The sequence below is a fragment of the Lepidothrix coronata genome, unplaced genomic scaffold (assembly GCF_001604755.1).
Source record: "Lepidothrix coronata isolate B3197 unplaced genomic scaffold, Lepidothrix_coronata-1.0 Scaffold63, whole genome shotgun sequence".
Taxonomy (NCBI): Eukaryota; Metazoa; Chordata; class Aves; order Passeriformes; family Pipridae; genus Lepidothrix; species Lepidothrix coronata.
In genome coordinates, this window is record NW_016690243.1 from 77,218 (window position 1) to 89,626 (window position 12,409).

At 38.9% G+C, this 12,409-nt stretch overlaps 1 long non-coding RNA gene across 4 annotated transcripts; it reads left to right on the forward strand.

Annotated features, from left to right (window-relative positions):
* Positions 1 to 2,689: 2,689 nt before the first annotated feature.
* LOC108498734 lies at positions 2,690 to 9,207 on the forward strand. Of its 4 annotated transcripts, none has more exons than XR_001875286.1 (4): positions 2,690 to 4,189; positions 5,325 to 5,879; positions 6,463 to 6,538; positions 7,829 to 9,207. It is a non-coding gene; the product is annotated as an uncharacterized LOC108498734 (long non-coding RNA). The 4 variants fall into 4 exon arrangements; XR_001875287.1 differs by having other exon boundaries at positions 5,782 to 5,879; XR_001875285.1 differs by having other exon boundaries at positions 2,690 to 5,879.
* The last annotated feature ends 3,202 nt before the right edge of the window (positions 9,208 to 12,409 follow it).

Below are 12,409 nucleotides of genomic sequence, written 5' to 3' on the forward strand. Positions count from 1 at the left end.
CACGCTCACAAGTGTTTCCTTGGTATCCTTAAGAGTCCTGTGACATAGAGTGTATGGAATCTGCTGGATTCAGTGTAGCACTGGCAGTTTTCAGAACTGTAGGAAGCTGAACTGGTACTTAAAAAAAGAAGAAATATCTCAGGGAAACTAAGCTCACATTCAGTGACAGAACCAAAGTTAAGCTACAAAACTATTCTAAGTACTTTAGCTGTCTTTGCCTGTGAGAGTTAATATAATCATTGTTGGTATGCAACACACTCATACTGCAATATGTTGTACATACAGGCATCCTCTGCATTGCAATATATTCAGTGCCATGAATGTGCCCCTCTCATGGTATTTAATAACTGAGCAGTCTGTTGGAGAGACCTTGAGTCTTATACAGGTACAACTTCTTACAACAATCTATCTACCTGGCTTTTCAAAGCATGAGATCAGTGCTGTTGTTTAAGCACTGCTGGTCAAATATTCTTCATGGAGTCACATTAAAATAAATTTTCTTCCACCTGCTTTTTTGACAGTACTGGCTATTTATTGCACTGAATGCCAGCCTTTTTAGATGTAACACTGTATAGGAAACATTCTTTCAAAGTATAAAAACAGACGGCAGGCCATTTCTAGTCCAGTATATTGTGAAATGAAATGTTACATGAATTCTTGATTAAAAAAAAAATTTATTATAAGTTCATGACCTTCAGTAGGCAGAAAATTAGCTTGGGTTTTAGAATATGGAATTCCCATTTTTGTCAGGTTTTGGCTGAGACTGAGAAAACATAATCTCTCTGAAGTTTTCCTACCTGTCAGTAGAGATAGTGATTTTGATGGGCTTTATAAAATGGTCTAACATAACATTAGGTCTGTGTAGAATCAGATTAGATTTGATGAAGCACTGAGTAGATATTCATAAGACAAAGCTGTCAAAAATACCACTTTGAAAAAATGGGAGGAAATTAACGTTCAGATTTGTCTTGTTTTGTTTTCTTTTTGTTATATTGATTTCCAGGCTTTCACCAGTGAATTTCACAATCTTCTAAGAATTTCACAATTCTACTAAGAATGCATTTTTTAATACCTGGAAGGTATAATCAGGTAAGACAAAATAAAAATTCAAAGTTTTCTAGTCCCAGTTTTGTACAAGAAACACTGAATTACTTGACACAGATGAGGTACACTCCTTTGTTCTCTTTAACTGATAGAATGCTATAAAAAAAGGTCTCAGATCACATAGATGCAGACACAAATGAGGCCAAACTGATGCTGCTTAAAACATGTCAATTCTGCATTCCCTGACTTCCGTGTGTCTGCCTTTCAACTAGAAAAAATATTTTGTGGTCTCTTTTTTTATTTTACTATTAAGAGTCTACTTAGAATTTAGATTGTCACTGTCAGTACTAGCGCAACTTCCTTTTATTTCAATAAAGACTTCAGGGACAAATTGGAAGAGGTCCAAACTGGGACTTGGTGTCCAGCCCATGGTTTAATTCCTGAAGGGAATACAATTTCTGGACAGTAGAATGCTATTGTTTATTCTCCTTCAAGTGTGCCAATTGTTTTCTTGCACATCGTAGCCATCACAACCACAGGGAAAGCAAAATGAAGTATTTGAAGGCAAATTAACCAGAAAAAAAAAATTAATAGATGTTTCCTGGCACCTCTGAAGGTAACCACACCAAAGTATTCTCTCAAAAATTTGTCTAATGGCTCAACCTTTATCAAAAACAAGAGATATCAGATATCAGAGAACATAACGTACTTTTGGAATTGGGCATTACATAATACCCATACTCTTAAGCTTTTATTATAAAAGCTTTACTACCACTAGCCATTACACCAGGACTGGAATAGTTATTGTATCTTCCATGTAAGAGGCTGAATATTTTGTATGTGTGGACATTTTCCTTTTCATACTCTTCCTTCTCTCTATAAAGAGACATTCTCAAAGGCCAAATAAATGAGATCACTGGGATACAAGGATGTAGGTTGAAATCTTAAATACTTGCACGAGGACATTACCTCAATATCCGATCCTGAGAATCTCTAATCTATCTGTTTATATTAACAGTGTCACAGTGTCCCTGAAAAGCAGAGAAGGAGTTGGGGTTTTTTTGTTTGTTTGTTTGGGGTTTTTTAATTTCATAAAGGAGGACTAAAACCCAAAGAGTAAGGCTGGACTCCTGAAGTCAGGTGCCCAGGCTTTGCCAAACCTGGTGCTTAACAACATTCTCAGTATAGAGTTAGCACACTCAGTATGAAGGAACTCTGAAAAGAGAGTACATGGCTTTATCTACTCTTAGGCTCTCTCTGCCTTTTCCTGAGGGCAAGCAGCTGCTGTGCCCTTCTCACAGTCCTAACTGAGGTTCAGTCCTCTGTTTGAAACCACCACTGCTCTTATTCTCTTATAAGACGACCTCCCACATAGGACGTGGAAAACTTTAATTTAATTTAATTTAATTTAATCCCCGCATCTTTTTGGAAAAAAAAAAAATGTTGCCTGCACCTCCCCCTCAGTAGCAAGGCTTGGTAGACTAAGTTACAAACTGGGGGCACAATTTGCATAATGTTGTGGAAGCGGTGTCCCCTGCGGAGGGCGCACGGATCCATGAGGGAAGAGCCTGAAGCTGCGGGTGGGCTGCTTGCCCAGCAGGGGGCGGCCTGCGCTGCTGTGAGGGGGGCCTGGCCGCGAGCGCCGCGGCCCTGAGGGGAAAGGTGCCCTGGGTGCCTTAAGCCTGAGCGTGGCACCTTGGCCTGCTTCACGTAGAAAAATAATTAGTTTTCTGCCGGAGGATGAGATGCATTTCCCACTAAAGATGTCCATTTTTCCTCAGTGCTTACAAAGTCAGCCCAGTGTGACTCAGACACAGACATTTCACAGGTTCACACTTAGCGTTAGGCCAGACACATTTTATTCTCGGTGACCATAGTTGTCAATATAACATTGGCATTATAACATTTAGGATCAGAAACCTGTAGAGGGCAGCCCTTTGCCTGTTCCTTCCCCTCAGTTGCTGCAGAGCTGCCCTTGAGGACACACAAAGTAGCTGAATATGAGCATAACGCCCACTAAGCTCTCAATCGAAGAAACAAAACACCTTTGTAAAAAGGCTTTCCTTTTCTCTTGCATTGTTTAGATATAGCTTACTTGCTATATATTAAGGTTGCTATTGCAAATGATAGCTGTATGTTATGCTTTCTGCAGAATATGTAACCAATTAATAATGCCCTGGAGTGTCTGCACATTTTCCTACTTCCTTAATGTCTGCCAGGGCAGGAAGGAAACCCTGCAATGATAGTTGTAAGGTGTATGTGCAAGCAGTTATTGCGTGTACATTTGTTACCACCTAGCCTAAGGCTGGTGGAATGGATGAGTGAATGTTTTGTTGCTGCTTCACTGTATATCGCCTCTCCCGAGCCACACTAGCTTCTGGTAGCTTTGCTTTCCTTGGTTATTAAGAAGCAGCCTTGTTTTATAGAGCCAGGCATGCTGAAGGGTGAAATGGCTTTGTGACATTGTTGTAAGAAGTGAGGCTTGACCGGTACTGCTGTGCCACGGCATGTCAAGCCAATCCTTGTCAGATAAGATGGACAAAGGTGTGAGACCTACTCCTCAGGCTTCCTTGAAACTGAAAATCTAATATAATCACCTGACTGTTGGAAGAGGAGCTGTAAGAAATGTCTTGTGTAAAACCCCCCAAATTGGTAACATCTGTCAGCCTGCTCAACAGGGATTGCATCTCTTGGTTGCTGCTCAAGAAAAACATAGCATCTGAGGCAGGGAATAATGGAGTGGTACATACTGAAGAAGAATCACACAGTACAAACTCCAGAAGAGAACTGAGCACTCCCAAAATCCCCCACATTTAACTTACTTAATCTTTCTAACGCTTTCTGGGACACAAAGTTTTAAATCTCTCTGATTTTCACCAGCATGCCCAGATTGTTACTTCATAAACAGAGCCTAACCTTTTAGTTTATACACACCCAAGCTGGCTAAACATGATTGATTTCTCTTTATGGGTTCAGGAAAAACACAAAACATCCCTTCACCTCTGTTTTGTTTTTCTGAATCTGTAGAGACTCTAGGGTCCATTATCAGCAATGCAAGGACACAGATTTTATCTGGTAGTTGGAGAAAAGTAGCAAGACTTTGCTCAACCTTGCTCACCTTTTACTTCACTAGCTGCAACCTAAGGTGAGACGTGTTTCACATATATTATTATATCAAATGATGGGTTTGCAATGAAGCAACTGAAAAATATTATAAAAGGGTAACAGTCTAAAAATGGTTGTTAGACTCAGAATATAAGTTACAGTGCATTAGAAACAAATCTGTAGTGTGAAGTCTCAAAGGGCTTTTTATTTATCTTTAGAAACTCAGTGTTAACAAACACCTGCTCTAAATTTTGTTTGTTATGATAGCAACTGCTGCTATCATGGGAAACATTACAAAAATAACTTCACTCAAAGAGCTCCTTTGTATGAGAAAGTGCATATTTTCCCCAGCAATTTTTGCTAAAATATGCAAAATACCATAGCAATCTTAATGACTATATCCCTACTTAATGTGCTAGCATAAAAAATAACTTTGCATGTTTCTGTTTGCAGAAAAACAAACTTTTCCATTTTTCTCTGTGTATATTTTTTGTTGTTTTGTTCTGTTTTGTTTTGTTTTTTAATGGAAGAAACTGATAACAGCTATAGAAGTTCAGTATCATTATCCTTTCAGATAATAATTTTAAGGAATGTTATGAACTATTGGAGGGAAAAATGCCATTGCTAATGGATCATGTACCTACAACTACAAAATTACAGAGCAAATGGATTCTTGTTTTCAGTTGCTCTAAGCACAACACTAAGACAATTCTGTTGTACACAGAATAAATAATAAGCTTCAAGTAACTGACATTTACTAGTATGTCATAGAATCATTTTTACAGTCGTAGCTGAAACGGCATTTGCTAAGTTGCTTTCACAGAGCAGGCTTTTCCTTCTGATAGATTCCCTACTTCTCAAAGTATAATTAATCTTCCTGTAAAAGCACTGATCCTAATCTTTAGTCTGTGTTAAGATGACTAGAGATTCCAGTTTTAATTATGAAGTCCTTTATCTTAATACTCTGCAGAGATGCCCATTTGACCCCATTCCACTTTTGTTTCATTTGCTCTGTGGCACATGATCACCATGTAAAAGGAATAGCACATGGTCAAAGGGCTCTGTTCAGAGGTGACTTACATGCTGCCTGCTGCCAGATATAATGTAGATTGCACTAAAAAAATCAATATATTTCTGCTTTGTAACTTATATTGCATGATTATTTTTTGAAGTAGGTTATTCATTGTACCACAGAGCAGTCTTTTGGCACCAGAACCTTCAAACCAATTATGGAAATGGAGAAAGAATATACTGCAGATTTGGTCCTGCCCAGAAGAGGTGTTGGAACCCTTCTTATTGGAAACATCGGTGAAAAATTATCAAAAGGAAAGAAAGAAAAATAGGACAATCTACTTTCCTTTAACAGGCACTGTGTTTTGTCTGATAAAAGGCATAAGACCAAAGGGCAGAAGCAGGCCATTTCTTTTATCAGTAGGGTATGCTGTGAAAAACAAAACTTGAAGCACAAGCAAACAGAATTGCACCACCAGTAATGAAGAGAGGGGGCACACGAGGATGGCAGATGCTACTTTCTTCGCAGTCTTGAAGAGGGCTGTCTGCCTTGTCGTTATTTCTTGCCAAGGATTTTGCAAGCTACTGCTTCAACTGGATATTTTCTCTTATTACTCCCAGGATCTCTTTGGGAATTGCAGCTGGCATCCTTGTTCACTGCCAGAGTATGTGGTAGCTCTTTCACTTGGTACTCTCAGGCACTCTCTTCACATCCTCTGGTTAGTGTTTCTGCTGGCACTTCAGATACCTTCTAGTGATGACTCCTTTTAGCTGTTAATGTTCAGATACTGAGGTAGGTTAACTTATAGGGAATATAAATAGCTTCAGTGACCTATTTTGAGCTTTACTGAGGACCTTGCTTGTCCCAGCTGTGGTAGCTCACGATTCGCTCAGGCAGGCAGCTGACACCAGTGCTGGGGTCAGTGTTGAGGCCTTTGGTGTGAAGAAGATAACTTCATAACTCTATATGCTGCACTGTGGAATCTGGGCTGCAGCCAGAACAGGGGTATCTGGAGGGGAAGGAGGGATTGTGATTACAGAGATAATAGGGGTAAGAGTGATTGGCAGCAGAAGAAAGTCTTTCTTTTGGCTTACTGTTTGCACAGTTGGTCTAAATTGGGGAACACCTTTGTAAACAAGCAAAAAAAAAGTCAGGGTTTTAGATCATAACAAGATGCGATTTTGTTGTTGTAACTTCTTGTTTGAAGAAATATCCTGATAGGTAAAGCTTTTTGTTTGAAGCAGATCAGCTTCACAGCAAGAATTTACATTGTACTTAGGTTTTTTTCCTTTTATTTGCAGAAAAAAAATTGTTCTCGGATTAACATGATTGTGTGTCCAAGGCCTAATTGTCATTCTGGAGTGATGAACAACACAGGTAAACTCATACCCTGAAATTTCTAGGCTATTTGAATTGGTTCATCTAATGCCTGAAAGAACAAGTCAGTTTGCAACTCTATAGAGCTGCAGTAGCTGGGGGAGAAATGATAAACGGCCTTGAGAAGTGTCCTGGCTATGGTGTAGAAGGGTTACCATCACTGAACAGTATCTCACGTGCGATATCAGTGTCTCAGAGAGCACAACGCTAACCACTAGTAGCTTCTGCCTTTTTATTATCATCCACTGTTCTAGTGCATTATTGATTAATGCTGTTGAAAGCCAATCTTGCTGGTGTTTTATGTTCTGACTGAAAAACACTTAACATATTGGCCACATCTAATTGAATAGAAAGAGGAATAAATGAAATAGTGTTTGTAAGCACTCCCTTCCTTTATAATCATTGACAAAAGTATGTGTGTCTCTGAATATCAAAACCATCCTGAAGGCATCAAATTTCCAAATATAATGCTTTTTTATATATATATTTTTTAGTCAACTTCAGCTAGATATGCTGCTGCTACTAATATTCTGGAGACTCACATGCTTCATTTATTGTAGGGACTAAAAGTATTCTGTCCATTTAGTTAAGCATTACCATGTCTCAGAATGATTGGTAAATATTATTCTGATGGTTTACTAAATCTGTATGTTGAATTGCATAGACATTCACTGTAATAGCAGAATTTCTTTTGAAGTCAGTGGTGGAACTGTAAATAGAAGTTAGCTAATTCTTAAACGTTTGTATTACAACACCAGAAGACATTAGTCAGTATTAGGACCTCATTATGCTAAATCCTCTACACATGCATGTGAAGAGAAACAAAAAATTTTGCTGCAAGTACTTTGAATAGTGAATAACCAAGAGAAAATGCGTAAGGAAGAAGGTGTTAATATCTCTGTTTTGATGCCCTTAATAACATGCTTTAACTTTTGGTCAGCCCAGAAGTGGTCAGACAGACTAGATGATCATTGTAGCTCCCTTCCAACTGTAAATAGTCTATTCTCTTTTATTCTATGGTATTTTACAGTCAGAATGCAAAGAAAAGTAATTTGCCTAAGGCCGCTGTGTACCACCACTAGAAAAAAAAATTAGATTTCTGAAATATGTTCCAGGCAATTTGTAATAGTTTATTTTACAAAACGCTTTTGGTCTTTGAGTAAGGTACCCTTGCTTCCCCCTAAGCATGTTATTTGATACAGACCATGTATGATCATTTCCCATCTTTCCTCTTGTCTTCTCATTTCCAGAGACTCCAGGACTTTGCTAATCACCTTTCTTCTCTTTCAGCTTCAGGGAAAAAAGTTCCGGAGTGGGATATGGACCATAGTACACTACATGTGATGTAAAGAACTATTATCATCTCCCTCACCTGCTTGCCTGTCTTATAATTAAAAAAAATAATTATATGTATCTGGAAGAAATAATTAAAATGGAGATAATATTTATTGCCATTGCTGGTGATACTGGCATGACATATTAGGGTGTTTATGTATCTTTCAAAAAATGGTTTGTGATTCTTTTATGTCAGATAAGTGATGAGGCAGGTGTGATTCCTAGGCAAAACAGACCCCTGCAAATTGAATCACAGTACCAAGGTAAGACTGTCATTGTGCAAGCCTCTTCTGCCCTGAAGCTAATGTGTACAATCTGTTTTTGCAAGTGCTTTCATATTTTTGTTATTTATTATAAACATATACAGCACGTAAGTGTTTTTATTATTGGCTGACTTTGGTATTTTGTAGTCACGATTGTGGTATTTAAACAGGAGATGATCTGTTCTGCACATGGAAAAGGGGCTGTGTTATGGAGGAAATAATTTAAAAAAGTGTTGCAATTTTTTGGCAAGAGGGTGTTATGATTATATGTCAAAGAATATACCCGATGTTCATTATGTTCATGCACAAACCCATGGCGATTTGTATCTGATTTCTAGTCTGTACCTAGGGAGCATTGTCTTTGTGTTAGAAATGCAAGTATGCTATTAATTTGTAAAGTTCTTACATGTATATAGTCTCATCTATTTCTTTTTTAGCAGATGTATAATATTGCTTCCCAATTTCACCCTAAGAGCTATGATTACTTAGATTAAATGACGAATGTCACTTTAATAGCAACTTTTGTAAATAATGGAGATCTTTTTATAAACCTTCATCATATTAACTTTATATTAATATCCAAAATGCATTTGGTATGATAAAACAGCACATTGCCATTGGTTAAGAAAACTCCTTTCAAAGAATTTGCCTGGCAGTGATTTTTAGAACACATTTCAAGACTTTCCGAAAGTCTTGAAATCAAGCATGACATTATTGTGTTATAAAAATGTGTTTGGTGAGGGACACATAGTTATTTTCAGTTTCCAGATGAAGCAGAGATGATAATTTATCTCCAGTCACTGCTAGAAAAAATTTTTAGACACTTATAGACTGCGGGCTTTTTTTTTCTTCTCCTGCTGCACCATTGTTGTACGGAGAGATTATTTTTACAGGAGATGTTGTGTCCAGGATATACATATCTAGCTGAAAGTTGTCTCAAGGTAGGAAAACTCCTGAAACATTCATCCCTCACATCTCAGGGGTATGATTTCCAGGCAAATGCTCAGCTTTAGAAATTGTGCATCACAGCACTGTGCATGTATATATTGGAACACGAAATGCCAAGTATAATGCCAGGTTTTCTGAAGCAGATCTATCTTTTAGTTAAAGTATTCTTGCACTAAATTTGTGATTAATAAGTAATGTTCTAGCTGAACAAAATCTCAGTTCAGAAGGGTGCAGTTGCTGCTCTGGGTTTAGACATTGTCCAGCTAGGGGCCTCAATGCAGTGCAAGAATTCCAAAGGCAACTCTTTGAAGTGAAAAATAAAAAGAACATGAAGGAAGCTGGCAACAAGTTTATAACAGCTAATGCTCTTATAAACATATTTTGAACAATGCTAGTGTATTGAATTTAGGGGGTGAGTGGGCTAGAGCCACAGTGTATTGCTTCATATTGGTATTTTTTTCTCATATGGGTCTTTAGCATTTTTTTCCCTCCACATGGTTACCAAGGAATGCAAAGCAAGCTGTCACTGTGTGTAAGATGCAAGCAAGATCTAAGAGCTCTAGAGCAGTTGAGAACATGGATACAGCATCTTGGGTATCAGGATGACACTATGCTGGCAGAGGATCTGTAAGGGACAGAGGCTTCCATTTCCTGCTGTCATTTTGTCAGGATCCAGGTCAGCTGTGTTATACAGAGAGAAAGTGTTGTCTTCAACATGGGAATATGTCTCTATAGCACCTCAGGTTGAGGGGGGTCACTGCCTTGGAGTACAGGACACGTTATGGGTTATGGGCAAGAACATTTTGACATTGTGCAAAACTTATCACAGGATGTTTAGGGAAGGAACAACAAGCAGGGAAAGGGAGTGATAGAGATTGTTTGGGGAAAAAGATCTTGGGGAAAATAGAGAGATAAGGGGCTAAAAGGGGGCAGTTGCATGTAAACAGATGGCTTTTCTGACCATGCCCTCTACTGGGTCATCAGAATCTGTCCTGTCTTCTCATTAAACTCCATTTTTAAGTTCCTGCATGCAGGGCTCTTTTCTGTATTTATGTAAGTTTGAGAGGCCAGCTGCTGGCATGGGACCATGGGACCACAGGGGCCCCTGCTGTGTTGCTAATAACTGGAGTGGGTGAGAGTATATAAGAGAGAGTGTAATGGCTCCTGAACTGGTGATCAATGTGGATTTGCAAAGTAGTTGAAGTGACCTGGGAGCCAGCTGTGCGCATGTGTCTCTGTAAATGAGAGAACTGGCAGGTACAGAGTAGGAGAAAACCAGACCCTTTTATGTCTGGAATGCTTAGCACCCATTTTCTATATCTTTCTATAAAATAGACCTCTGTTCTGCATCCAGTTCACTTGCTGTAATTGTTTACTCAGGAAATCTCTGGATTGAGAGTGTCTGTTAGGCAAACAGGCATGTGAATTGTAACTAGGCAGTCTGGAGGAGAAGAGGAAGTACTGACTGCTTTCTTTCCCAGGCTCCTGAGGAAAACCCCCCTGCATGAAATATGTACTACCTATTGTCATGTCCTGCATATAAGAAGTCTTCACAGTGTACCTCAAAGATTTCTTCAGGGTTCTGTCACACCAAATCTCACCATTTCCACACGATTAATTACTGCCAAGGACAGTCTCAAGCAAGAGCCAGTAATGCATGGATATCTTTGCATACACAAAGTGTGGCAAAGCATATAGGCAGATGTGTATGCTTGTATGCAATACAAGTTTCAATGTATGGTATGGCTTCATGATGAGATATGAATAGTCCCTTACCAAGTGTGAGGCAATATTTTGCCTTAGTGTGGACTAATGATTTTTTTAACATTTAGTGAAGGCTGAGGAGTGGCCCTTTTTAACAGGTGCTGCTTGCAGGAAGGCGAGGGATGATTGCATGTGGCCCCAATAGGCATACCGGATGTTTGAAGAGGTGAAAGCAATGAAGATTTGAGAAGAGTGGGTATTGATGTTGTCTCCTGAATAAATTAAGAATCAGTAAGTGCCTTACTGGGGAGCAGGAATCAAGGTGGAAGTGAGAAGGACAAAATAAGAGGCTGTAGAGGTGAGGATTAATCCAAACAGATGTTAATGCAGCGAGGAAGTACCTGCTCCCTGGCTGAGATCTTTAAATTTGCTTCCACAGGATATGGTGGATTTGCATAAGGATGGCATTCTGAGCTCCATGGTCAAGAGGTACTGGCTGGACATAATAGAGTATAGGAAGCTCTCTGCATGCAATTTGATAAGTAAATACAAACATAGTCATCTTTATTTCTGTTCAGCCATTTGCTACCTTCTCTTTCTATCCAGCAACTTAAAGTGAGAAATACAGTGCCCTAGGCACACTTTCCTACCAGCAGGTGGGTCCTGCCAGGGGGTGGTATGGATATTAGGAGCTATGAAAAGTTAGGTGGGATGATTGGACCCTGCAGGAATCTAACACTGCCTCTCACTCCTTCCTCCCCACCAAGTTCAATAAATCAATGCACAAAAGCTGTTTGAAAAACAACCAATTCAAAACAAAACTTAATTTGTGTAATTGTAATTATTTGAATGCTAAGCAACACCTACAGTGAAGCAAACTGTGTGGTGGTGGAGCTGTTATGTCCTTTACAAAATATTTAATAGAGTTCCATTCTAAAAAAAAAAAAAGGGAAAAAAATCTTTGGTAACAAGTCTATTCTAGAAACTTTCCACAGCAATTTTCCATGGTGGTTTCAGAGTAATCTATTTTGACAAATTCAAATATCAGCAGAAACTGTTACTGGCATAGGTTTAAAGTTACTCGTATGATATCACGATATCATATGGTATGGTATCACGATATTGTGATACCATAGTGAAAAACCACACAAGAACCTCTGTTACTCTTGTGTGAGCAGGTGTGCAGAAAAAAACAAAAAACCACTGAATGTCAAAGACATGATTCTGTTGGAGATATTAACCCATCTGGCCTGAGATAATAACATAAAATTTTGTAGTGTCTTTTGATTTAGTAAGTCTTTGGTAGTTTATGCTTTCTGAAGATGTGTGCCAAACAGAGTATCACCATCTTTCAGTTCATTTAAAATGGGAGATGGGTAAGATCCATCACCCTTTCCCTGTGTTCTGGCCCAAGCTTGTCCTGGAGAAGATAGTGAAATGTGTGCATGTTGGCTATCATGTCACCCCAGCAGGCACAACACCAGGACTAGACTGTAATCCTTATCACATGTACATTAGTATTTCCTTTCTCTCCAGTGGAGTTTCACTGCTGTTATGAGGAACATCAGCTACAATTCCCAACTGTTGGAAAGCAACCAGAAATTTGGTTTCCACAGATGAA